General features: G+C 40.4%; 1 protein-coding gene across 1 annotated transcript in view; it reads left to right on the top strand.

Annotated features, from left to right (window-relative positions):
- Nucleotides 1–2,058: 2,058 nt before the first annotated feature.
- The window catches only part of LOC307155253 (uncharacterized protein), a gene marked incomplete at its 3' end in the record, with an annotated part of 42,178 nt that continues 16,545 nt past the window's right edge, over nucleotides 2,059–27,691 (top strand). The window contains exon 1 of the mRNA XM_079865816.1: nucleotides 2,059–2,123. The remainder of the gene's footprint in view (nucleotides 2,124–27,691) is intronic.

The raw sequence follows: 27,691 nt of genomic DNA, 5'->3' as shown, positions 1-27,691 counted from the left end.
CAAACAAACCCGCTGTCGGAATCTGTTCCCCCACTCCCATTATGAGAGGTGTTGATGTAGTGGCTTAAAAAAAAGGCTGATTCAATTTTTTTTGTGTGGATGGAGCTTAACTGCCATGAGTTTAAAGAATAATTTTGGGAGTTTTTGCCTTTTATTATTATAGGACAGTATGGGATCAAGAAAAATCCACGAATCGGGACTTGATCTCGGGTCGGCCAAAGCCCAAAAGTGCAATATGTCAGTGCACTGACCACTTGGCTATCTGGGACAAATAATCAACAGCATTTTGATGAACATTTGAATCTCACTGTTTAGAAAAATGGGGGGAACAGAATCCGACGGCAAATAAACCAGCTGTCGGAATCCGTTCCCCCACTCCCATTATGAGAGGTGTTGATATAGTGGCTTAAAAAAAGGCTGATTCAATTTTTTTTTGTGGATGGAGCTTAACTGCCATGAGTTTAAAGAATCATTTTGGGAGTTTTTGCCTTTTATTATGATAGGACAGTATGGGATCAAGAAAAATCCTCGAATCGGGACTTGAACTTGGGTCGGCCAAAGCCCAAAAGTGCTAAATGCAAGTGCACTGACCACTTGGCTATCTGGGACAATTGATCAGCAGCATTTTGATGAATATTTTAACCTCACTGCTTAGAAAAATGGGGGGAACAGAATCCGACGGCAAACAAACCAGCTGTCGAAATCCATTCCCCCACTCCCATTATGAGAGTTGTTGAAGTAGTGGCTTAAAAAAAGGCTGATTCAATTTTTTGTGTGGATGAAGCTTAACTGCCATCAGTTTAAAGAATAATTTTGGGAGTTTTTGCCTTTCATTATGATAGGATACTATGGGATCAAGAAAAATCCACGAATCGGACCTTGATCTCAGGTTGGCCAAAGCCTAAAAGTGCTAAATGTCAGTGCATTGCCCACTTGGCTATCTGGGACAATTACTCAGCAGCATTTTGATGAATATTTGAACCTCACTGTTTAGAAACATGGGGGGAACACTATCTGGCAAACAAACCAGCTGTCGGAATCCGTTCCCCCACTCCCATTATGAGAGGTATTGATGTAGTGGCTTAAAAAAAGGCTGATTCAATTTTTTGTGTGGATGAAGCTTAACTGCCATCAGTTTAAAGAATATTTTTTTTAGTTTTTGCCTTTTATTATGATAGGACAGTATGGGATCAAGAAAAATCCACAAATCTGGACTTGATCTCGGGTCAGCCAAAGCCTAAAAGTGCTTAATGTCGGTACACTGACCACTTGGCTATCTGGGACAATTTTTTAATAACATTTTGATGAATATTTGAACCTCACTGCTAAGAAACATGGGGGGAACAGAATCCGAGGGCAAACAAACCAGCTGTCGGAATCCGTTCCCCCTCTCCCATTATGAGAGTTGTTGATGTAGTGGCTATGAAAAGGCTGATTCAATTTTTTGTGTGGATGAAGCTTAACTGCCATCAGTTTAAAGAATAATTTTGGGAGTTTTTGCCTTTTATTATGATAGGACAGTATGGGATCAAGAAAAATCCACGAATCGGGACTTGAACTCGGGTCGGCTAAAGCCCAAAAGTGCTAAATGTTAGTGCACTGACCATTTGCCTATTAGGGACAATTAATCAACTGCATTTTGATGAATATTTGAACCTCACTGGTAAGAAACATGGGGGAACAGAATCCGAGGGCAAACAAACCAGCTGTCGGAATCTGTTCCCCCACTCCCATTATGAGAGGTGTTGATGTAGTGCCTTAAAAAAGGCTGATTAAATTTTTTGTGTGGCTGAAGCTTAACTGCCATCAGTTTAAAGAATTTTTTTTTTAGTTTTTGCCTTTTATTATGATAGGACAGTATGGGATCAAGGAAAATCCACGAGTCGGGACTTGAACTCGGGTCGGCCAAAGCCTAAAAGTGCTAAATGTTGGTGCACTGATCAAATGATTATCTGGGACAATTTTTTAATGACATTTTGATGAATATTTGAACCTCACTGCTAAGAAACATGGGGGGAACAGAATCCGACGGCAAATAAACCAGCTGGCGGAATCCGTTCCCCCACTCCCATTATGAAAGGTGTTGATGTAGTGGCTTAAAAAAAGGCTGATTAAATTTTTGTGTGGATGGAGCTTAACTGCCATGAGTTTAAAGAATAATTTTGGCAGTTTTTGCCTTTTATTATGATAGGACAGTATGGGATCAAGAAAAATCCTCGAATCGGGACTTGAACTTGGGTCGGCCAAAGCCCAAACGTGCTAAATGTCAGTGCATTGCCCACTTGGCTATCTGGGACAACTACTCAGCAGCATTTCGATGAATATTTGAACCTCACTGTTTAGAAACATGGGGGGAACACTATCTGGCAAACAAACCAGCTGTCGGAATCCGTTCTCCCACTCCCATTATGAGAGGTGTTGATGTAGTGGCTTAAAAAAAGGCTGATTCAATTTTTTTGTGTGGATGAAGCTTAACTGCCATCAGTTTAAAGAATAATTTTTTTAGTTTTTGCCTTTTATTATGATAGGACAGTATGGGATCAAGAAAAATCCACGAATCTGGACTTGATCTCGGGTCAGCCAAAGCCTAAAAGTGCTTAATATCGGTACACTGACCACTTGGCTCACATAGGGTCACATGTTACTGTATAAATATTAACATCATGAAATGAAATCTTGAAATGAATCATGCAATGAGTGAACGCTGAGCGTGACTGTCGCCGCTACTCACCGGTAAAACTTTGGCATAAACTTTGACAATACCAGTGAATTTTCAGACAGACAGTGTTTCAATCTGACTAAATTGAATCATTATATCGTCTGTACAACATTTGTTGCTGCTTATGACCAGTAACTGTTTGGAGTATCGCCCTTCTGTGATCCCGACTGCGTTCTAACATCTTCACCGCTGATGCATACCTGAGGATCTCCGGCCCCCAAGCCTCTCTCTTGTGCAGGATGACGTGGATTCTCCGGTCAAGTTTCTGGTTCGTGCTTGGCTGGCTTCTGATGTCTCTTGCCCACCTGCAAGCCGATGCTCTGTTCCAGTACTCTGTTGCTGAGCTTTTGAAGCTCCGACGCCATGTCGATGTCCTCCAGCCTCTACCTGGTTGCTCCATTCCTTCGGACATCTTCTTCCAGCCAAACCGGAGATATATCCACCGTGGATCGCGCGGTAAGCGCTTTTACAAGAACTCTTATTCCTCCATCCCAACTTGGCTTACCACACACCGCCGCTCTCGTAACGCTAGCCGGGGAGCTAATCACAGTAGCCTGGCTAGCCTGCCCAAAGTGACTAAGTCTGCCTGCAAAAGTAGCTTTGCCACCGTCAATTTCGGTCTCTTGAACATCCGCTCTCTCAATAATAAGGGTCCTCTAATCAGAGATGTCCTTATGGATTATAATCTTGATTTTTTATGTCTGACAGAGACCTGGCAACTGACTAACGATTTTATTCCTCTTAACGAGTCTGCCCCGCCGGGGTTTGTTTACAATTGCCAGCCCCGTGCTTCCGGACGTGGCGGAGGTCTTGCACTGTTTCATCGCGAGACCTGGAAAGTAGTGCCGATTCCTGCTTCTCCTCTATTTTCATCCTTTGAGTATTCTGCTTCATTGTTGCCTGGACCCTCTCCCACAGTTGTGGTCACTGTTTACCGTCCCCCAAAATATAACAAGGATTTTCTGAATGACTTCTCTCAGCTTCTCACCCATCTTTCAACCCTCTCCCATAACTTAATCATCCTGGGTGACTTCAACATTCATATGGACAATATCAGTTCTCTGCTCTCCAGAGACTTTTCATCTTGCCTGGAAAGCTTTGGTCTGAATCAATATATTGACTCTTCAACTCATTGTAAAGGGCACATACTGGATTTAGTCTGTTGTTCTGGCGTCACCCCCTCTGGCTGTAAAACTCACTCCGTTGCTTTTTCCGACCACATGCTCATTACTTTTAACATCACCCTCCCGCTATCTAAAATGACCCTCCCTCGCACCATCTACTTCCGGAATATTAAGGACATTAACACTGCCACCTTTGCATCTGATATCAATAATTTTCCCAGTATATCTGCCTGTTGTTCACCTGATGAAGTAGTTTCTTACTACAACAAAAATCTTCACACTCTCTTGGACACCCATGCTCCTATGAGATCCAGATCAGTTTCCTTCACCCGTTCAGCACCCTGGTTCACTCCCGCCCTACGCCTTCTGAAATCTCAGGGCCGTCAGCTGGAACGCCTTGCCAATAGAACTGGACTCACCATTCACAACAATATGTACAAGGACCATGTTAATCTGTATAAGGACTCCCTCTCCTCAGCTAAATCTGCCTACTACTCTCATTTAATCCACTCTAATCATCACAATTCTAAAACCCTCTTTTCCCTTCTCACCTCCATTTCAAAACCTCCTGACTCTCTTCCCTACCATATGCAATCCCAGGACTTCTGCAATAAACTTATGTCCTTCTTTGTCTCTAAAATCACGGATATCCATAAACACCTGACTTCATCTGGAGCTGCAGTTTCTGGAGGCAACCACAACACCCCTTATCCATCCCCAATAACTACTTTTTCCAGTTTCGACCTTCCCTCCGTTCAAGCCATTTCAGATATTATTCATAAATCTAAACCCTCCACATGTCAGCTCGACCCACTCCCCTCCACCCTGGTTAAATCCTGCTGCTCTTCACTTGCCCCTCTCATCACTGAGATTATCCACTCCCCCCTAAGATCCGGTTCAGTTCCCCCTTCACTCAAAACTGCCTCGGTCACACCCATTCTGAAAAAACCTGGCCTGGACCCCACCAATTTCAACAATCTTCGTCCCATATCCAACTTACCCTTCATATCCAAAATTTTGGAAAAATCTGTCGCTTTTCAACTCCATAATCACCTCATGTCCAACAGCATCTACGAGCAGTTCCAATCCGGTTTCCGTCCACTTCATAGCACCGAAACCGCACTCCTCAAAATTACTGATGACCTTCTCATGGCTTCTGATTCTGGACTACTTTCAATTCTCATTCTTCTGGACCTCACAGCAGCTTTTGATACCATTTCTCATCCTACCCTCCTCAGTCGACTATCATCCATTGGTATCACCCACATTCCCTTAGCCTGGTTTACCTCATACATTTCTGATCGCACACAGTTCATACAATTCAAATCCCAGAAATCCGTTACCTTCCCCGTCTCTGCTGGAGTGCCCCAAGGCTCTGTATTGGGGCCTCTCCTTTTTATCATCTACATCCTCCCTCTTGGTCACATCCTCCGTAAACACAACATTAAATTCCATTGCTACGCGGACGACACCCAGCTCTACCTCTCTACTAAACCTTCCTCCTTACTCCCACCAACCTCCCTCACCCTCTGTCTCCAAGAAATCCACTCTTGGTTCTCATCCAACTTTCTCAAACTGAACAGTTCCAAAACCGAAGTCCTCCTGGTAGGCACACCTCATACTCTCTCCAAAGCCAATAAAGTTTCCATTGCCATTGATAACTCAATTGTCCTTCCCTCCCCTCAGGTTAAGAGTCTGGGTGTCATCCTCGATAGCACACTATCTTTCCAGTCTCACATTAATAGCATCACCCGGTCTGCCTACTTCCACCTGCGCAACATCTCCCGTCTCCGTCCCTCTCTCACTCCCCAAACCACCGCCATTCTGGTTCACAGTCTCGTCACATCTCGGATAGATTATTGCAACTCACTCCTGTTTGGTCTCCCCAATAAGTCGCTCCAGAAGCTGCAGCTCCTCCAGAACTCTGCTGCACGCCTGATTACTCGGACCCCCGTCTCTCATCACATCACTCCCATCCTACAACAACTTCACTGGCTTCCCATCAAACAGAGGATCATCTTTAAAATAATTCTCATCACTTTCAAAGCAGTTCATAACATGGCTCCTCCATACATCTCAGATCTCCTCCATTTAAACATCCCGACCCGTTCACTCCGATCCTCCCATACCTGCCAGCTTTCCGTTCCCCCTGCCCGTCTTGTCACAATGGGGAGCAGGGCGTTTAGTCGCTCTGCTCCCCATCTCTGGAATTCCCTCCCTCCTGACCTCCGTACCATGGACTCATTTCACCTCTTCAAATCCAAACTCAAAACTTTTTTGTTCAGACAGTCATATTCCGCCTGACCCATATCAGCTCATTGTTGTCTTGCCGCGGTTTAAACTTATTTGACTTTTTTAATGTTTTTATCTGCTTTGTACAGTGTCCTTGGGTGTCCTGATAAGGCGCTTTGAAATAAAATGTATTATTATTATTATTATTATCATGATTTTCTGTAAAGCTGCTTTGAAACAATGTCTATTGTGAGTCTGTTCAGTGAACCAGCGCTAGCCTCATCTGTCTCATATGACATCATGGACTTGCTCTCTCTTGTTTTATACCAACACAAATGGCACCATCTTATATCTCAGTTAAACTGTAGATAAAATGACCATTAATATTACAGTAATATTGTTGCAGTGGTCATCTTTTCCATTGTTTTGTACTATGTAATGGCTTTATTTTTTTATTTTTGAAAACTTTAAAGGCACACTATGTAATTTTTTGCCACTAGAGGTTGTTTATTCAAAACAAAGGCGAAGCTTGATGACGCCTTGATTTCGCGGAATCATGGAAGTTGTTGTCTACACCTTTACAGCCGGTGGAGAATACAACAGGACTCTCTGTTGAATGAAAGGAATGAAATTTTCATGGATGACCGGGAATGTATTAAAGATTTTTTAACGTAACGAAAGCCAGTGGAGCGGAACGAGGCCGCTGGAGCGATTGCTAATGAGAGACAAGCACGACACACAACTCGAGAGCAGTGGAGCATTTATTATGCCGCAGACTCTGCTTTTTCCAGTCATGCATATGTGGGGTAAAGCAGCAATGTTTTATCATATCAGATACATTTGAGTGCGTTGAAAGTTGCTATAATGCTACTTTGTGCTTTCGCTCGACGGCTACTATATGAGACACTTGTTGCACACTGCAGTGAGCTAGATCAATATTAGGCATGGTAAATATGGTACTCATGGTAAATCAAGAAAACAAGATTTAAACAAAAAGACTAACTGTGTTGAGCTGTATAGTTTTCTGTCGATGAATGTATCCAAACAGTGGCTCACCTGTCTAATAAAACACATAATATATTAAAGCATCTTTGGTGTTTCTATACAAAATAAAACCGGAAATTATGTAATTGATAGGTGACGTACTTAGTCCTGGTTAAAACTGCTTATTTCTCTGGATTTAAACATTCTTAGAAACATTTGGGATAATGTAAGTATACAAATCAACAAAATATATAACACTAGTGGTCTTTGGATATTTTGATCCAACAATCTTACATAGTGTGCCTTTAAGATACAGAAAAGATTACATAATTTATTCTGAAGTTAATATTTCATATCCTCTTATTTATTTATTTATTTATTTATTTATTTATTTATTTATTTATTTGTTTGTTGAGCAGCCATGTAATAACTGCTTAATATATAGTCAGTCGGTCATTATTGCAAAATCAACTGATACAAAACTAAACTTTATATTTTCAAATCTGTAGTCATTAAGGGCTATTCACACTGAAAAAAATAATTCATTGGATTTACTCAATTGAATAGTGGACATTGGTTGGACACAAATTGTTTGCTTTGGTAGCCACTTACACAATTGTGTTCCATCAACACAGACTATTCATGTTCAAACAACACAGACGAACACAGACTATTCATGTTCAATCAACAAAGTAAATTATACTAAATATAAATTCATAAATCTTTTCAGTGCATGAACCAATCTTAAATGCTAAGTTTACACACTCTTTCAGCCAAAGCATTTACTATTAGTGTTGTTGAATCAGTCCACAACCTAACCAAATGCTCCACTCTTCTCCACAATGGTAACCCTTTGTAATTTAAATGGTTCTAATAATTTGAATGTAATTGAACATTAAACACAATTACACACAATCAAGTCTTCCCCTTTTCTAATTTTCTCAAAAACACATAAAATAACACTTAATTTCAACATTTATTCTCTCTTAATTCAGCCATATGCAAAGCATGCTGGGAACTAACAAGCACCGCCCAGTTTCAGTTAATGCAACACAAATCATTCATGTAATCCAACACAAATGGATTAAGTAAACATAAATTTTAACTATATTTAAGCAGATTGAACACAATCAAATTAAGTTTGGACACAATGTATAGCAATTGTGTTGCTTAAGCTCATTTTAATCAAGCAATTTGAACAAGCAGCAAAAATAATTTTTTTCAGTGCACACAGAACATGGTTTTGCTTTTAATAACACGAGATGCCACAAAATATAGTATCCAACTGAAGAACTGCTGTGCTGATGAATGAAAACGAAGGCAGATTGTGATTCTTCTGTATGACATTCCAAAAAGAGAATTTTGCACGGCAGTCTGCATAATGACAAAAATTCAACATATCAAAAAAGAGTCCGAGGAGAATGTAAATGTATTTTTTTCATTTTATCCAGTTGCGAAATGACAGTTCTCACCTTATTTATTCATTAAACTCTGTAAGATTGATAGCTCAGCTATTAGCTACACGACCTTGGGGAAGCACAATTCTAATTTTTCAAACTTTAGAGGACATCGCCTCAAGCCTGTCCACCCAGAGGACTGAAGACCATCTGGGAAATGCCGTATTCCTGAAATTTAAACTAAGTCCTCTAATGACTCATTAACATTCAATTATCACCAGTCATTTCAGCAGTATTATTCAAAGAAATTATATTAGATTTGTTTCCCCACTAATTAGTTTGTAACAGTTCTTTCTTTCTTTCTTTCTTTCTTTCTTTCTTTCTTTCTTTCTTTCTTTCTTTCTGATTGCTCAGTGGTATATCTTAAGAGTGAAATGATGACACAAAGTATTACATTAATAAATATTTGAAACAATGATTATTTAATATTTTGAGTTTAGTTTGAAATGTTCTGTTTTACACAAAAAAGGCAAATCATCTTTATCGAATAGTTTTAAAGCCATGCAATCTAAACATGCTGCCTATGCATCACTAAATAAAACTGGTTACCATGGAGAAGGTTTTTTTTTTATTTGTTTTATTGCTTACACTGTCATTCTCAAGAGACTTTAGAGTCTTAAACAAAACAGCCCACAGAAAGCTCTCAGAAAGCAATAAGCTATAACCTTTCTGCCATGAAAAGACTGAGAGATAATATTTCTTCTGTGTTAAAGATATACTTCTTGTTTTTAAATGTACATTTTTTTTCTCAATTTCTTTAGCTCAATTCTCCAATAAGATTTTTTTTTTCTAAAAACATAAAAAAACAAATGTTCAGATGTCTGAAAAAGCTTTCTTGTTCACACCAGATTTGAATTTCTTTAAGCAAATTGCACGTTTTGGCATGTGCATGGCTATGACTAAATGCACATGAATTGCTGATCAAAACTGTGATCAGTGAAACTGTCATACTCTTCACAACTTCTAAAGATTGTGAACCATTGTGAATCATTGTGAACTATCAAATGCAAAATAATCCTTTCAATAATCTAAATCTGTCAGACATATATGTATATTTCATAAATTTGTATGACATGGAATGTTTGTAATGTCTGTTAAATTGGGAAAATGACCTGCCATATAGAAATGAAATTGTGTAACAAATGAATCCTCTGGAGGCAAGATGGAGCGGACCCAAATGCAACTTTAATAATAATAAACAAAATCAAACATAAAGGCTGTAAACTGGTAACTCAAAACAAGAACATGGACAAGGCATAAACACAACTAGAAATTTAATACTAGACAAAGACACAGGGCAAACATGAGGGCTTAAATACACAAGACTAACGACAAGACAAGGGACACCTGTGAATAATAATCAGACGATTAACCAATAGGCTTGTTCGACTTCATGCAGCTCTGCGCAGACCGATCGGCGGCTGACTTGAAGCAGTGCATGCGGTTACAAATTTTGTCCGACTTGATACAGCGCCGACACCATGTGACTGTGACGTATGCCATCAAAGTACCGTGAGAGCGATTCGAGAGTAGCCGGAGAACTTAGCCAGCGCAGCTTCTCAAGAGCGGCTGCACAAGCTCTGATGACGTCACAGCTGTTCCACGATTGGCCGGATTCACCGCATGACAACGATCACGTGTGTTTCGTGTTTATTCGAACACCTTTAGTTCCTCTTAAGCTCACTAATCAGTTTTTTATAACAGTAAACACTCTTTTCATGTAGTTGCGATGTTATATTGTGTCAAGTTTATCAAATTAAAACTGATTAAAAAACGTAGACTCCACTTCATTGATATAGCTTATGTTGAACATTATTCTTGTTCAAACAGACACTGTATGAAGCAGTACATAAAGTATTGAATGAAAATGTCTCTGAAACATTGTGTATTATTTGGCAAATATTGCATTTATTTCACTTCAGCTGTGGTAAAGTATGCAAACACCACGTGAGCGGTCACTACGGGAACCAGAAAGTGTCCGACTTCACGTCTCCGTTTGCAGCTCCTCCCTGTTTGCACGCGGCTACTCTCGCCGATCGGTTACATCCAGCCGCAGCCGATGTCGAACACACCTAGTGACAAGACACATGGCAGGATCACATGACAAACAGGGAATCACATGACAAGACGAGAACTAGGAACAAGAAACAAAACCCAGAACGTGACAAATTGGAATCACAATATTACCAATCAACCAGTCAAGATTGGAAGCATAGAGCTTGCCTGGATTGCCTTTTCTGTTTACAATACTGTATACAAAATGTGTAGGAATGGACAAGCAAATTTGTATTTTCTGTTTACATGTAACATATTGCTACAAAAATAAATGTACTGTAAAAATGCAAATGTTTTCCGTGTTCTACAGTATTGAGAGCAGTATATTCCCTGTAAAAATGTATCTATACTGTTGAAATATATATCTAAAAAGCTTGAGATGCAAAACATGCTAAGCAGTCAACAAAAAGTTATGAAATTTATAAATATGAGATTTATATATTACAAACATTTCCAGGGTTGACTGCCATAGTGGAAAAATATCTAAACATTTAGACCAGTAGGGCCCACACAATGATACATTTCTTTAAAAAAATGACCACTGGCCAATTTACTGACAATAAGTTTTACCGCCACAATAACTGTTTTTGGTGTTTGGTGTTGTTTGGGTATAAGTTCTGATGTAACATTAAACAGTTGAGACAATTGCACTTAGAGTTTAGAGAATGTTAAAACTGTTACAAAATAAGCCAATGGCATTGCTTCGGCATAGAGGAACACCCTCAGCAACGAGCAGGTGGGGGGACTGCTGCAGGCGAATGGGTGGAAGCAGCAGCAGCTCCTCATGCAGCTCTTTGAGTGCCTTGGCCTGATAGACTTGCAGCAGGGCCATGGCATGCAGGGCGGAGGCGGCCTGTCCAGCGGCGCTGTAAGCCTTGGCCGTAAGCAACTTACAGGCCCTGAATGGGAGATGTGGATGATCCCGCCAGGTGGCAGCACTTTGCAGGCATAGCTGCATCGCAACTGCGCGCTCCACCTGGGGGATCTCCACGTACCCTTTGGCCACCCCACCATTGAGGGTATTGAGAGAGGAGGAGGCACCAGAGCGGCTTCGGGCAGAAAACGGTGCCTTATGACTCTGTGACCTCCTCATGCACTCCCGGAAAGAAAGGCACCTGAGCGAGATTTTGCTGTTCAGCAAGCCCTGCCCCGAGAAACCAATCATCCAACCTTGAGCATTCTGGACACGATGGAGGGTTCCACTCGAGCCCAACGCTCGAGGCCTGGGAAAACATGGCTGTCAGCTCTGGGTCAGATCGAACAATGCTTCTATCCCCTAAGGGGGCAACACAAATCTTCATCACCGGAAATGCAACGTCACACCTGTTACCTACTCTATTAGGGAAATAAGCTCTTTTAAGTGCTGAAGCGCACAGGGGAAAGGTCGCTTGCACGGTGTGCCAAATGCTCTTTTAAGAAGGCTGCACAGTGTGCAATGCTCTCTTAGGAAGGTGACCACCGCTGACGCCACACCAACACAATTCAATTTTGTTAATTCAATTTCAGTTCCTTCTTTTTGTTGTCAAGGGCACTTCCTTTACAGGCTGTCAGATATACATACAAAAGCTGAAAACACAGTGATAAATGATAAATGCATGGCCTAGAAAAAAAAAAAAAAGTAATGTATATTTGAAACATTCAGTCTAAATGCAGCTTTGGTTCAGCTTTTTATATGAAAGGTGCAATGTGTGATTTTTAGCAGCATCTAGTGATGAGGTTATGAATTGCAACCATCAAAAGTTATGGTGGCCAACAGGAGATGATATTGTCGTCTGAGACAGCAGAGAGTAGCCAGTTAAGCAATGAGGTTTCTTTACAAAGACAAATTAAGAAATTATGTTTACTTTATTATTCAGTAAAACGATATGTTATTGCGAATATTATTGTTCCCGTTCTCCCTGCTTCATTGCCAGATTATTGTTGGTTTGTTAAGGCTCGCTCCTTTACTATCAGCAGTTACCTTCAGCTAATTCACTTCTGGAGAACCTTGTCTTGTCTCGTCCTGTCTGCGTGTTTGTTAAGACTGTTCTCTGCCCAGCCATCCTGCTGCTCATGGTCTCCAACCTCACCGCTGCCTGCATATCTGCAACTGCTGGCCTAAGACTGTGTCATCTTCGCTGACCGCTGCTACCCAGCTCAGGGACCTCTGCAGTTGTGTTTCACCAGCCAAGTTATCAACTTTTGAGTTTACCAGTTCTGAGTCCGCCTTACGGCAGACTGCTTTTGTTCCCTTTTTATTAAACTTTGTTTCTGTACCTGCCTTCGCTCTTGGATCCTCTATTTATCCTGACACTCAGACTGCCATTAAACAGCTCATTCAAATATATTGTCATTACAGGTCATCAATAATCAATAAGACTTATGGTAAATTGCTGACCTAAAGATTGCTGTGGGGAAAAAAAGTAAGACTGTTAAGTTAGTACTTTTAAACATCCGCTCACTTAAAAATAAATCACTTCTAGTCAACGACTTTATAACCACAAACAACCTGGATTTTATGTTTCTAAATGAAACATGGCTAGAAGACAGCTGCAGTGCAACAGTCCTCAATGAAACAGCCCTTCCTAACTTTACTTTTATGAGTGTCTGCAGAGCGGGTAGGAGAGGTGGTGGGTGTAGCTGCTCCATTTAAAGATGTCTATCAATGTAAGCAAATATAATTTGGGAATTACCCGTCTTTTGAATATCTAGGTATTGTGTTAAAAGGGTGCTCCATGCATTCTACTTATCATTATAAGGATTTTACAGAACGTTTATCAACAATTACCACAGAGTTTGACTGTTTTGCCATTGCTGGAGATTTTAACATTCACATAGATAATGCAGAAACCAATATGGCAAAAGAAATCAAAACTGTTTTAAAAACTTTTGATCTTACTCAGCATGTACATGGACCCACACACAATCGTGGACACACTCTAGATTTACTTATCAGTAAGGGTCTAAACATTTCATCAATTGTTATTAAGGATATAGCACTGTCTGATCATTTCTGTTTTTTTCTTTGATATATTGATCTCTCCTGCCATTGAAGCTAGATGTGTCTGTCAAAAAGAGATGCTTAAATGAGAACACTAGTGTACTATTTATGAAGGCTATATCTTTAACACCAAACATATCTGCTGACTCTGTTGATTTTCTCCTTGATTCATTTAACTCAAAAGTTAAAAGTGTAATTGATGATATTGCTCTTGTGAAAGTCAGGAAGAAGAGTAGCAGACAAAAAGCACCTTGGAGAAACTCAACAGCAGTGCAAAATATGAAAAGACAATGCAGAAAAGCAGAGCGCATGTGGCGGAAGACAAAACTTGTAGTCCATTATATAATTTATAACATCTATAAAGACAGCATTCATGCTTTCAATATGGAACTAGGCAAAGCTAGACAGACTTTCTTTTTGAATATTATAAACAGCAACTTAAACAACACACGCATTCTTTTTGCTACTGTAGAGAGACTGACAAACCCCCTAAGGTTAGAGTTTGCTTCCTTCTTCTCTGAGAAAATCAATAATATCAGAAAGGTGATCAGCACATCCTTGAGTTGCACTGGGGTCAGACTGTCAGACAGATCAGACCACAACCTCTGAAAGAAGTTACTATGTCTGATTTCGAAGAAATTGAAGGCAAAATTTTGGAAGAAACCATACAACACCTTAAAACATCACCCTAGCTGGGCACTTGACGCACTTCCCACATCTTTTCAAAAGTGTGTTAAACTGTTTAGAAGCAGATCTCCTAGAAGTGGTAAATGCCTCTCTCAGTTTTCCAAACTCCATGAAAACTGCAGTTGTCAAGCCCCTCCTGAAAAAGAGCAATCTGGATAAGACCATATTAAGCAACTAGACCAATCTCAAATCTTCCTTTCATAGGCAAGATCATTGAAAAAGTTGTCTTCATTCAGTTAAACAAATTCTTAACCCTTTATAGGGCACTCATTGAAATACTTGGAAATTCTAAATTTCAACCATAGAGTGTTATTGGAGGATATTATGAGACTTCTAAACATTTGTGAGTTTTTAAAAAAATATATTTTTTTAGGTTGGAAATCAAGGGCAATGAAGTTACCATATATGGTTCCTCGCCAGTCTAGGGTAATGTTTTTCCCTTAAAAAGTGTATATATAAAAATATAATAAAAACACATAAACTTGTTACAAACATAAAAATATTTATTTAGTAACATTTTAAATTATTATTAGGAACATTTTAAATTAAATTATTATTAGGAACATTCATTAAAGTAATGAATAGGGTATTCATTTATGGTTTGTGCTCCTAAGAACATCTAATATGATTCATATTTTATAAATGCACATTTGTGCATTTATAAATGTTATAAATAAATGTATACATTTATAAAAGATCTGTACTACTGATCTTTGGTATGGTCAAGTACTGGTGGTAACACTTATTTTAGCAGTAATAAGTCTCACAGTAAAAAAAAACACACCAATACATGGCATTTAACTATGATAAAAACTGTTTCAAGGGCATACAACTTACACATAAAGGGTAAATATATAATAAGAAGTGCAAAATATCATTATAAGTATTAAAAACTGTTATAAAGGTCATAAAACTGACCAAAACCACACATATTTCAATATCTATGGCAATATAAAATGTCTATAAATGTGTTACGTTTCCCACTGGATCACTTTATAATGTTATTCAAACCTGTGATAACATCCAATGCACTAGTAAATACTATTGTCCTACGTTATAATCATAGACTGTGGTTATAATGCATTATTTGTAGAAAAAATACCCTAGTACGGCTTTTCTATACGCATAGGGCGTATGTCTAAATATGGACATTCTCTAATCTTACGTGAACAGGGCGTATGATCAAATATGGTCTCACCATTTTTCATGCCACAAATGTCAATACTTTCAAGAAATCTATGCAAACAACACCTATCTCAACATGTTGCACAACTATTCAACCATAGAATGTGTGAGTTTGATCAACTCACAATTTTTTGTTTTGAAGTTATTAGCGCTGATGTGGGAGTAGGTAGTAGCGCATAACCTCACTTTCCAATATCCGGAACGACACTGAAGTTTGAAATGCTCCGCGCTACTTCTGATTGGTCAGATGCCATCATGTGACTATCAGTGACGTAGCCTGATCTTCGCTGATTGGCTAGGAGAAATCTATGCGCTCATATGACAACGCAAACAGGCAGGGGAGACTCAGTTTGAATGCGCGATTAAGTTACCAAATATGGTTCCTCGCCCGATAAAGGGTTCAATAAGCGGGTAAGCTCAAATGGACACTCTGACAATTTTCAATCTGGTTTCCGACCGCATCACAGCACAGAGACAGCGCTCATAAAGATAATAAACGATATTCGCTTAAATACTGATACAGGCAAATTATCAGTGCTGGTACTACTCGCCCTCAGTGCTGCATTTGACACTGTCAGTCACAACATACTTCTTGACAGGCTGGAAAACTATGTTGGGCTTTCAGGATAGTCCTAAAATGGTTCAGGTCATACTGAGGGAGAGGTTATTATGTGAGAATAGGAGACCACAAGTCTGAGTGGACATCCATGACATGCGGAGTCCCTCAAGGCTGTAATGCCAAACCAGCAGAGGGAGCCCTCACCTGAGTACTGACTGTGTTCCACTCCCTCTGCTTCTTCTGCACTCATTTCCTGTTTGACTGCTATTTAACCAGAGACCATTCTTGTACTCATTGCGAAGTATTGCCAGTTTACCTGCCTTACTGAGCGTTATTCCCTGTTTATCCTGCCTGTCTTCTGTGTATGATTCTGCCTGGCTCTCTGTTTTTCGATTTACTGGATTATCCCCTTTGTTTTGGTTGCCTGATCGGACTGATGTTTTTGCTTGGACCTATTGCCTGCCTACTCACTCTCGCCTTTTGGAATTCCCCTTTGTATGTTGAAAGATCTGACTGCTACCTTGGTTTTGACCCTCTGCCTGCCTTATCGTATTTGTTTGTGGAAACTGTCTTTAATAAACTTCTGCACATGGATTCTCACTCAGCCTCAGCGTCCTCGTTACAGAATACTTCGCCTCCCATGAATCCAGCGGAAGTTTCGAACTTGCAAGCAGCATTCGCTTACCAAAGCGATATGTTAAAGGGATACCAGGAACAACTCACCAAGCTCCAGTCAGTCAACGAACTTCTAACGCACCACATCCGATCACTTCCACAACCCACGCCAAAGACTGTAAGCTTTGCCCTTCCTGAAAAGTTTGATGGTACTGCTGAACAATGTAAAGGCTTCATTCGTCAAATCAGACTGTACTTTGATCATCAAGGGGATAAATTCGAATCAGAGGAAAAGAAATGTGCATTCTTAATGACGCTGTTAACGGGGAGAGCTATCGACTGGGCTGCAGCAGTTTGGGACTCTGATTCACGGTTCAGATATTCAGTGGATTATTTCATCCAGCAACTCCGTTTTTCAATTTACGATTTACTGGATTATCCCCTTTGTTTTGGTTGCCTGATCGGACTGATGTTTTTGCTTGGACCTATTGCCTGCCTACTCACTCTTGCCTTTTGGAATTCCCCTTTGTATGTTGAAAGATCTGACTGCTACCTTGGTTTTGACCCTCTGCCTGCCTTATCGTATTTGTTTGTGGAAACTGTCTTTAATAAACTTCTGCACATGGATTCTCACTCAGCCTCAGCGTCCTCGTTACAGAGGCTCAATTCTTGCGACACTCCTATTCAACCTGTATATGCTCCCACTGAGCCAAATAATGAGAAAGAACCAAACTGATTACCACAGCTATGCAGACGACACACAGATCTACTTAGCCCTATCTCCTAACGACTACAGCCCCATTGACTCCCTGTGCCAATGCATTGATGAAGTCAACAGTTGGATGTGCCAAAACTTTCTTCAGTTAAGCAAAGACAAAAGTGAAGTCATTGCGTTTGGAAACAAAGATGAAGAATTAGATGTTTTGTTTCCAGTCAAGACTTAGAGAAACTTGTGCATGCTTTCATCACCAGGATTATTGTAATGGACTCCTCACTGTAGAGTCCTGCACGGGTTCGGGTACCCGCGGGTACGGGTCGGGTCGGGTGCGGATTTTAATTAGTGCTGCTGTCGGAAAACGGGTCGGATGTGGTTTGAAGCACTGCGGGTACGGGCGGGTGCGGATTTACAAAATCGGACCCGTGCAGGACTCTGCCTCACTGGCCTTCCCAAAAAGACCATAAGACAGTTGCAGCTCCTACTGAGCAGAACCAGAAAATATGAACATATCACACCAGTCCTCAGGTCTTTACACTGGCTCCCAGTTACATTTAGGATTGATTTGAAAGTATTATTAGTGGTCTATAAATCACTCAATGGCCTAGGACCTCAATACATTGCAGATATGCTCACTGAATGTAAACAGATCACTCAGATCATTAGGATCAAATCAGATAGAAATACCAGGGGTTTACACAAAGCATGGTGAGTCTGCTTTTAGCTATTATGCCAGCCACAGCTGGAACCAGCTTCCAGAGGAGATCAGATGTGCTCCTACAGTAGTCACATTCAAATACAGACTCAAAACACATCTGTTTAGCTGTGCATTTAATGAATGAGCACTGTGCCACTGTTCTTATTTCTTTTGATTATTTTAATTACTTCTATGTAGAGCACTTTGAATTACCATTGTGTATGAAATGTGCTATATAAATAAACTTGCCTTGCCTTGCCTTGCCTTAAATAACTATAGTAATTGTGCAAGGTAACAAAAAACTATACAAGTTACAAGATCTTAACTTATTTAACTCAAACTTATTTACATTAAATTCATGGTTTTGCATGCTAACTAACCTTATTGTCGAACCTTACCTATGCGTTTTAAGCAAACAAAGCAAACATTTCAAACAAAAATAATCTTTAACCTTTTCAGTAAACATTTTTAAGTATGGCGCACTGTGCCAAGGAACAATCTTCTTCCGTTTTGACAACTGATCAGTAGCACGATGGGAAGTCATTGAACTTCACGACACATGACCCACAGGAGTTATTATTAACAGGCTGTCTGTCACCTGCAAAAAAACAATCACATTTTAGAGAAGTAGAAAAAATCATCCACTGATTTTCAAAGCTGCAACATAGAAACTTTCGACTCAAGGACCTTGAAAGAAATGTAGTTAAGTGAAAAGTACAATATTTATCGTTCAAAGGTAGTGAAGTGAAAGTCACAAGTTTCCAGAAAGAATAATACTCAAGTAAAGTACAGATACTCAAAAAAGTGTACAGTGCTTAAGTAAATGGAAGTAAAAAAAAAAAGTAGCACTCAAGTAAATGTACTTCCTCACTGTCCACCTCTGATAACCTGTTATTTTACCAACTGCTTATGATTCTGCTGTTATTTGGCATTGTTCTGTTTTCATATCTCTAAATGTTTTTGTGTTGCAATGTACACAAGCTCTTTTTAACTGTGTATAGATCCTTTGAAACAGGAGACAAATCCTTTGAAACGTTTCACCAGTTTGAATTTTTACTTTGTTTAAAACTTCAGATCATGATTAATATAATCATAAATAAAACAATTCAAATATTCAGTCTACTGTCAACAGAGGGACCAACATTTAAATGATACATTTAATATAAAATTATCTATTTAAATAAATAATATGTTTTAATATTATATTGTTTTTCCTTTACATCATTAATGTGTTAAATATATAAATATGCGAGCAAAAGCAATGCCTGTTCCCAAAACACTGCTTGCATACAGACAACAGGGCTACTCACACTCAACCCCAAGACCATGCTGGTAAACCAGCTCCACCAACTCATGTGTTGTTCCATGTGTTATGGAACATGGACTCAGAGACTGAGTAATAGGTGACAGGGTGTTTATTTGCAGCACAGAGCAAACAGGCAGATATCAGGGGCCTCATTTATAACCATTGCGTACGCACAAAACAGGCCCTGAAAGAGGTTCCTACGCATAAGTTGTGATCTATAAAAACAAACTTAAAGGGAAAATGTGCGCACCTGCACGCAAACTCTGACCCATGCGTACAAACATTTTGGAGACGGAGCAGTTTGGCGACACCGATGGTGAGCTGTCTTTTTGGTCACTTTTAGACAGAACATTGAAAGAAAATTACATATACAGAAAGATAATACAAATATAATTTCACTCACCAAGCCTATCACTTGAAGCAAATATTTATCCCTTCTTAAACGTCCACGCAGCGAGCGCGTTGTGCCGTTTAGTGAAACTGACGGATAGGCCTATAGGCCGTAAGTAAAACCGTTAATCTTCATTATGAGTCCTATAATCATAAATAGTGCATGTTCACAATAACAGTTTAAATAAATAAAATAATGATTTAAACTATGTATTACTTCTGATATAAACATTTAGATTAAATAAGTCATTCTCATTAATGGAGTTAAACACTTAAATTAGCCAACACAAAATCATTACTGAGAAGTTACAGCATTTTGTATATTCAATAAATATACAGTATTTGTAGTGGATGCGATGCACTTTTCCTATGGCATGCTGTGTTTTAATGTTTTAACTACAGAAAGAATTGCTTATCATGATAATAGCAGATTGTCTGAGAAAATAATTTAGTGCAAATAATGCACAACAAAGCCTATCTGTTTCCATTAAAAATAAAAATAAATTAAAAATACTATTTGGCCAGTGGAAAAGATTTAGAAAAACTTTATCTGTATTTTATCCTATTATATTTATTTATTCAAAAACAAGGCAAGGATAGGCTACTAGCACATCCATCTCATATTTTCCTAATGTCATGTACCATTAAATGTGGTATCACGACCACGTGGATGAATAAGCATATGCAAATGATATGCAGATGAGGATATACATTGTAAAACTAGGTGTTGTAAGCTCCATATGGATATTTCGGGGAGGAGACGCATCTGCACACAATCTTCCGCTGACTAGGATTTATAAAGGGAATTTAGTGCAGGTTCTGGCGTACGCAAGGTTTTAAAAGTCTGAATATTTTTTGGCATATGCCATTTTTGGCTTTCGGGCGCACGTACACTTTTAGTAAGGATCCTACGCAAAGTTTAATAAATGAGACCTCAGGTGAGTAATCAGAACAAAGATACTCAAGTTGGATGGAAAGGGATATTAACTGAATGTCCTTTCTTACAGATATGGGAGATAGAGGATAGCTGAGCTGACGGGTGACTGAAGCACACACCTCGCTGAACAGGTGAGTGTGAAGGTAACACAGGGAACACAGGAGATGTATGTGATTATTTTGCCTTTAATATTGAAAGTATTATTGAAAACTTTTCAAGAAACGAATGAGAATATAAACACTGAATCATGGACACTGAATCCTTGAAACCGGAAAAAAATAAATCGCAGGCAAAATTTTTGACTACACTGCATGTTTTGTGTGTAACAAACTGCCAGAGTCACGTGATTTCAGTAAACGAGGCTTCATTATGTCGAAACACTTCGAAATTTCAATGATATGACACTATATTCTCTTTAAATTGTTACATCACAATCTAATCAAAGGCTACAATGCAGAAAAAAAATAACATTTAGCATTATCAGCAACAAACAAATATTCTCTGAAAGGATTGGACATTGTTCATTATTATACAGTATTTTAATGTACTACAATTATATCTCAAGACATTCATTTTCCCTTGCACAGACAAATACTGCTCCTGAAAGCTAATGCTGACAAAGTAGTAGTAGCAGATAAATACAGATACAATTAAAGGTTGTATCAGCGATTTCAGGCCCAAAAAAGGCCAAAACATAAATGATCACATTCATCTAATCTTTCCTAACGATCCGCTAGCTGCCCGCCCCATAAGCAGGGGCCCATTCTTCGTACATCGCTAACTCAGTTAGCTGGATTTGATTGTTGGCGATTTGGCATGATCTTGGATCGTTTGGTTCTTCGAAGCTCATCCTGGACTTGCTGTCATAGCAAAAGGTGCTCAAGCTTAAACCTGCTCGGGAGCAGGCTTATTTCATGTTAACAGGAGTAGACTGCGGCTTCATAAGCGAAGCTCATACGGGAAGTCCAGCGCAGCGCGATAGTGCACTTTCTGAGATATATATTTTTCTTGTGACTCGTGAGATTGCCGTTTACATTATTAATTTGTTGGAAACGCACATTTATTTTCGACTTGTCGGAGTCGGGCTTTAACTACAGCACAAACTGTTTGCATTGCCTTAAGATTATTTGCGAGTGGCTCTTTCCTTTACACTATTGGAGATGCGGAGAACATGATGGAAAGTGCTGTCTGTCATGTCATTCGGAGTTTACCTGGCGCTTTTAGGTTTAAAAAACAGTTTTAGGTTTTTTTGTGGCATTTCCAAGCCACTTAAGACCCAATGTTGTAAAGCAGTTTTTTTTTAAAGCAGTTTTTTTTTTTTTTTTCTATCATAATTTTTTATGAAGATCATGCAATCATGACCATGCCGATTATAGTATATGTCACTCAGGCTTCACTAACGTGATTGGTACCATAGACTATAGGCTCCATAGACTGCCATCAAAGCCTCAATGAAGGGGATTATGTGAACAGAAAGGGTGTTCACAATGTAAATGTGCAGCCCAGTTACTATTGTGATTCTTAATATTCCAGATTAGTAATATTATATCAAATAAAAAAAGGCAGTTGACTAAAATCTTCCATATCAAATGTGAAAGCAAAATGGCCAGGATCTGTGCATGACTTAAGAATTTTCAGAGATTCACATTTATGCACATTATTTGAAAGTGGTAAGGAAAGTTCCACAATTAAATATCAAGCTCACTGTATTAAATACACTTATGCTGATCCTAACAGAACTGCATTTTTTTTCATAGGTGATTATGACATGTTCCTGCCTGCAGACAGGTGATTTATGACTCCATTCCCTGACCCAAACCAGTTACAATGCAGCTCTAGCCAGGACAAAGGCACACAATGAAATGAACTTTGGCTAACTAAAGGGAAGATTTCGTGTCTGAAAAGTCTGAGGGTTGCACACCTGACAGGGCCTGTGACATTGTTGCATGTGCCATATTACACAACATTGCCAAAAAAACCCCACTTTTCATTAAATGTTTAATAAAAGACAAATATGCTTAGTTCCTTGAGTTTTATTTCAATTGTTCTTTGTAAAGAAAAGCCAGTGGTCAAGTGCCTGCAACAAGAGATAGACACATGCCTCATGCAACAAATAAAAAGGAAAAGTTGGCTATACACTGCCCACCTGTAGGCCTATGTCTCCTCTGTCTGTGCAGACTCTTCTGTAGGCCTTTCTGTAGATGTGGACTCCTGCAACTTATATTGCAGCCATAAAGCATACACTCTAAAAACTGCTGGGTTGTGTTAACCCAATTTTGGGTCAAATATGGACTAACCCAACGTTGGGTTAAAAAATGCAATTTAAAAATGGACAAATTGCATTTTGGACAAAATCAAAAATGGACAAAAATGCAATTTAAAAATGGACAAATTGCATTGGTTACATTAAAAATGTAAACCAACAGCTGGGTTTGTCCATTTTTAAATTGAATTTTTAACCCAACGTTGGGTTAGTCCATATTTGACCCAACATTGGGTTAACACAACCCAGCATTTTTTAGAGTGTACAAGTATAAATTAAGTAAAGTTATTTATGCACTTGCAGGTAGGCTAGTTCCTCCATATGACAGTTATCTGAGAGGGTTTATTCACTGTCCAGTGCAATGGAAACAAATGGACATTACAAAGTCATACTTTCTTTCCTTTGGAAAGTTAGAAAATGTCCACTTACTGCACATATTTCAGCCACCACTTTCTTGGGAACAGATACAAGTGTTGGTGTATTATGTAAAAGTGCACAAAAGAGGAAAACACAATGTCATTACAATGAACTACACTCAGGAAAAATGTGATCAATAACTCATGGCAAAATATTTTTACATTAACATAAGTTTATCAGTTTTCACTTTCACAAGTCAAAGCAATTCATCATTACTCAAGATTTAACAGTTGAAATGACTATACGGCTATATGCATTAATAATTTAATGCAGCAAAAATGATTTTACAGTGTAGGCTACTAAGATCTTTTCTTTTCTTTTTCTCAGCCTTTTTCTTGGTTGCTTTTATAAACAGACAACCATTTATTTAACCGTGTCTTTTATAAAAGAGACTATAATATAACAAAAAATTACCATTATGTTGAATATTTTTGTACTTCACTTTTATTTGTTCCCATGTTCTAGTGTGGTGACTGACATTACAATGAACAAAGTAATTATGCAATTGTTAAAATGCAAAAATATAGGCTATTAAGTGATAAAAACATCTAACATGGCCACTTCTAACGGATTTAAATTGTCTGCTACTTTTTGCCAGCCCTCTCTCCTGGCTTTTGCAGACTTTGAGGTGTTCCTTGGCGTTTTGATTAAACATTAAAATTCCGAATAAACTTCGACTATTAGTTCTTCTTGCTCTGCTGAGGAGAAAAACTGAGCCCGCTCTTTGGCCACACTGAACAGCCAATAACAGCGTTGCTGATCAATGTTTCTACTATCGATACATATCCCCTTTTAAACCAGCGCATGGACGTGCAATTATCTCAGATAACTCAATCCAGCTATACTAATCATATCCGGCAAGTGTGTTCGAAGAACCTAATTAGCCAGATCATGATTAGCACGATGATATCATCTTGGATGTGTAATTTGATCTCGGATGTTTTAAGCAACGTACGAAGAACGGGCCCCAGGCCGTCAAAAAAACGCGTTTCTGTAGGCAGCCTAGGCTCTGAGATCAGCACACAAAAACAATTGGTTTTACCAACCACTCAAAACCAAAATAAATAGTGTTCCAACCAATCACCGACAGGGGGTGGGTGTTGTGAGGTTTTGCGAAGCCCGACCTCTTCCTCTCCCTCGTACAGAACTGTACTAGGTAAATAAATGATAATAGGCAACGTTTGACACCTTGCTAGTAACCATTTATATTTCAAATGACTATTCTGTTAGCTGGGAGCAAAGTTGGAAGCGAGCTATGTAGTTGATAACATAATGTTCATGCATACAAAGTAAAAAAAAAAAAAAAATTCTCTTCATTAACCTATTTTAGAATACACAATATTGAATGTGCAAGTAAGGGCTATTATATTTACTTGGTTATAAAATTATGTTACAAAACAACTATAATGACTTACCCAGCAGAATGAGCCATTATTGAGGTAGAACGTCGATCTGAATATCGTGTGTCTGTCGCTTTAAGGAATGCGCGTGCATGATCGTTTTTTTCATGATGCACGAAACGGGAGGGAGGGACGAGCTAACTTGGTTTGTTTGGGATCTCGCTTCAAACACAACCAGAAGTGACGTCACCCACAATCGCTGATACAACCTTTAAAAAACAAAACTCCTAATGCCACGTTCAAGGCAACCTGTAACCCGTGTTTTTCCAACTCGGAACTGGGAGTACATACAGTAGATCTAGTACGAGTTCACGGGTGGGAAGTTACGGGTTTTACTGCCGTTCCAGTGCACTTTCACGGGTATAAGGTTGGAAAAACATGGGTTACAGGTTGCCTGGAACGATGTACTCCCAGTTACGAGTTGGAAAAACACGGGTTACAGGTTGCCTGGAACGCGGCATAACTTTAAATCACTAAAATTAAATAGGAAGCCGCTTACAGACGCTCACATCCACACATGTAAACACAACACTGAGGTCTTCACTTCCAGGGGGGTATTCCAGAAAGCAGGTTATGTGACATACCCGAGTAAGTTTAAGGGTAAGTTAGTGGATAACCTCAACTTTCGGTTCCAAAAACGGAGGTAACTTTCTGGGTATGTATGTAACCATAGGAACTTACTCTCTGAAGATAACGTACTCGGTTACCTAATGTAACCTCGGTTCTCTCTAGAAGAGGGAACGAGTATTGCGTAAGTTGCTTACGCATCGGGAAAGTCTTCTTTTTTCGAGATCTGAAGCCAAAAAATTATCCTTAATTTTGTATTCATTGTCAACGCAGTGCGGCAGCCGGCAGACCAAGGCAGGCTGTATAAGTGTGCTCATTGGCTGCTCGGCGGCAACTGCTTAAGCCTATCAGTGAGCCCCCTGAAACGTGGCCTCCAATGACCGTCAAGATGGGTGTGGCCAGCGTGTATATAACCAGGGCTCACAGGCTAAATATCTGGTTTTCGCAGTCTGAAGCGCAAAAGCTCGTGGCGCGACACGGCAGGTTACGCAATACTCGTTCCCTCTTCTAGAGAGAACCGAGGTTACATTAGGTAACCGAGTACGTTCTCTTACGAGAGGTTCTCTCGTATTGCGTAAGTTGCTAACGCATCGGGAACCCTTTGTCAACGCCGTGTGCGCCGAGCATCCAGCCCATGAATCCCAGGGAGACCGGGGAAAATCATTCTGCTGGAATAGGTGGCCGGTCGGAGAGACGGGCCAACACAGTACAAAGCACTTCACTCAGTATATAAAATAGAGCGGCGCGGCCGGTCTATAAGCATATATCAGTGCAAAACAGTAGGGCCGGCAGCGCGAGCCCACACAGTACATAAGCACTCATTAGGGTAAGAAAAGAGCGACATAATCGGTCTTTTACGAAGAGAGTAATCCCCCGCGCCACAGAGTGGAATACGGGCGGCCAGCAACGCGGGCCAGCACCAGTAAACAGCGCGTAACGGGGAATAAGAAACAGAGCGGCCCAGCCGGTCTGAGTATAAAACATTTCACCCTAAGTACCATACCAGAAATATCGCCAGCATGTGAACGTAGTCTGCACATAAGCGACTGGGCAGAGCATATATGTCACTTATACTGACAGTAATTTCACCTGTAAGGCGGGAACTTCCAGGTTATAAAACCTCACGAATGTCGATGGGGAGGCCCAGCCCGCCGCCATACAAATATCGTGGATAGAAATTCCACTGGACCAGGCCCACGAAGAGGCCATGCCTCTAGTGGAGTGGGCTCTGATACCCAGAGGGCACTGCAGGTGTTTGGAGGCATAAGCTGCTGCAATCGTGTCCACTATCCACCTGGACAGGCTCTGTTTCGAGGCGGCGAGACCCTTGGTGCGTCCGCCGAAGGAAACAAAGATCTGCTCGGAACGCCTGAAGGCGGCGGAGCGCGTGATGTAAGCTCTCAGCGCCCGGACAGGGCATAGGAGGTTATCACTGTCCCCATTATCGGATGCTGGCAGAGCCGAAAGGGAAATGATTTGTGCCCTAAAAGGGGTTCCAATCGCTTTGGGGATGTAACCGTGTCTCGGTCTGAGAATGACTTTCGAGTCGTTCGGTCCGAACTCAAGACATGCAGGGCTAATAGATAGCGCGTGCAAATCCCCCACGCGTTTTACTGAAGACAGAGCTATCCGAAAAACGGTTTTAAGCGACAGGTACTTTAAATCCACGGATTCGAGCGGTTCAAAGGGAAACGCCTTCAGGGCCTCCAGGACCAAGGACAGATCCCAAATAGGAACCGAGGGGGGCCGCGGGGGATTCATCCGTCTAGCTCCTCTGAGGAAGCGGATAATGAGCTCGTTCCTTCCTATTGCCCGGCTGCGCGTCGTCTCAGTGAACGCTGCAATAGCCGCCACATACACTTTGAGCGTGGAAGGGGACCTGCCCTTGTCCAACAGCTCTTGTAGGAAGGAGAGCACCCGCGGGACCCCACATGCACGTGGATCCAAGCTCTTAGTAGCGCACCATTTAGAAAACACCGACCATTTAGACGCGTAGAGCCGTCTCGTGGAGGGGGCTCTAGACTGCGTGATCGTGTTCACGACCCCTACTGGCAGGCCAACGGGTATCCGTTGATTACCCATGCATGCAGAGACCATCGTTCTGGATGGGGATGCCAGATCGATCCACCGGCTTGGGAGAGGAGATCCTTTCTCACCGGGATCGGCCATGGGGATGAGTGCGACAGCCTCACTAGCTCTGGGTACCAGGTTTGGTTCTCCCAACACGGGGCTATAAGAAGCACTGGGTGGTGCGTTTCCCTGATCCTCGAAATGACCTGTGGTAACAGGGAGATCGGGGGAAAAGCGTACAGCGGGAGGCTGGGCCATGTCTGGGACAGCGCGTCCTCGCTTTTCGAGAAAAATTTCGGGCAGTGAGCGTTGTCTCTCGACGCAAAGAGGTC

Source organism: Squalius cephalus (assembly GCF_949319135.1).
Source record: "Squalius cephalus genome assembly, chromosome: 3".
NCBI lineage: Eukaryota > Metazoa > Chordata > Actinopteri > Cypriniformes > Leuciscidae > Squalius > Squalius cephalus.
The sequence above is the reverse complement of the archived record's forward strand: the minus strand, read 5'-3'. Positions and strand labels throughout refer to the sequence as shown.